Source organism: Pseudomyrmex gracilis, unplaced genomic scaffold (genome assembly GCF_002006095.1).
Source record: "Pseudomyrmex gracilis isolate BER0280 unplaced genomic scaffold, ASM200609v1 scaffold_296, whole genome shotgun sequence".
NCBI lineage: Eukaryota > Metazoa > Arthropoda > Insecta > Hymenoptera > Formicidae > Pseudomyrmex > Pseudomyrmex gracilis.
The window spans coordinates 1-1,597 of NW_018020880.1; positions in this window are offsets into that span (position 1 = coordinate 1).

The following is a 1,597-nucleotide window of genomic DNA, read 5'->3' on the forward strand; positions in this document are numbered from 1 at the left end:
CTCTCGTTGCTTTCGTACAATTCAAGTATGTCATTGCGCTTGCGCACAACAACAACCAATCATATTTAGGCACATGTTACCTCGTCGCACCTCCCCGCAGTGGCTTCCCCACCGCAACTCTATGCTCCGTCCCTATATTCCTATGTCCATGGGCTCAGTGGACCGAGTTAAGTTAGTCCATACGCCATTCTAGGAATTGTTTAAACTAGAGATAACGACGATAATAAAAAAAGTGGTGTAAAAAGACCGAAAACTGTCCAAAAATATTCAAGTGGAACTACGCACATCCAACCAACATGGTTGATGCAACGAGACTTGGCGCTGTATACAGTTATTGGCCTCCATAGAGCTTATACTCATGGAGAGGCCCTGCCTATATGCTAACCATAGAGAGGGCCGCGCAAGAAGGATCGACAAAGAGAGATATATTCATGATATATTTTGTCTCAACTGTGGCTCCCCCACTCCGTGTTCTCTGTTATTCTCATAGACTTATATAATAGACGGAACATTTATATAACAAAGTTGAGAACAACATTAAAGGACAGAGATAGTGTTGGAGTAGTTGTCTCTCTCTCTTACAATAAGATGGTGGGGAACCAATCATCTCACAAGTCTATGCTATCACCTTTCACTATCACTTTCTCTCAACTGAGGGCGATGTCCCATTGAGCGGAAATATATAGCGGAACGGAATGTGCGGAACCAGCTCGACCAATCATAGCCATTCCGTTTTCTTTCCTTCGCTTTTTCTGTGGTTACGATTGGTCGAGCTGGTTCCGCACATTCTGTTCCGCTATAGATTTCCGCTCAATGGGACATCCATATATGTAATACTCCTATATTGCTAGTCGCGTATCTTCGCAATGAGAGGCACGAGGCCCGAGAAAGGGAGACGTACAAAGTCCAAATATGAATATAGATAGTCGAGCGTCATTATGCGCAGGTGCGTCTACTAAGCGAGTGCGAGCGAGACAAAGCATTAGAAAGTGAGAGAAAGAACGCGAGAAAGAGAAATGCGCAAGCGTGCTTGAATGTTCACTGCATGCGCACAAAGCAGCTGGAGAGAGAGGCTACTATATTGTCTGCACCGTAACATGTGTCGGCCATAGACGTATAATATATAGACTGCGCGTTTGGCTGAAAAGATGTCTTCAACGTTGAGAGAGACAACATACTTTGAATAGTAACTCTTTCTCTGTCTATCATTTACCCCACTACTTCGCTAGACAAAGATGAGGCTACTATTCAACACAAGCTGTTTCTCTCTCAACGTTGAAGACATTTTCTTAACATGGCAAAGGTAGGGAACGCGCAGTCTATATATTATACGTCTATGGTGTCGGCACCGTACTAGCAATATAGGAGCATTACATATATGGGGACATCGCCCTGACTCTCGAACTCTATCTTCGTTGCTCTCGGTCTGCCGCGGCCACCAATCAACTCACTGCTAGAAAAGAAGAGAACTACTCCACGACTATTTCTGTCTCTTTTAACGAAGACTTCAGCTCTTCTTACACGAATGTTCCGTCTATTATATAAGTCTATGGTTATTCTCTTCTATAAGAAGTGGCCACAACATATATGTAATACT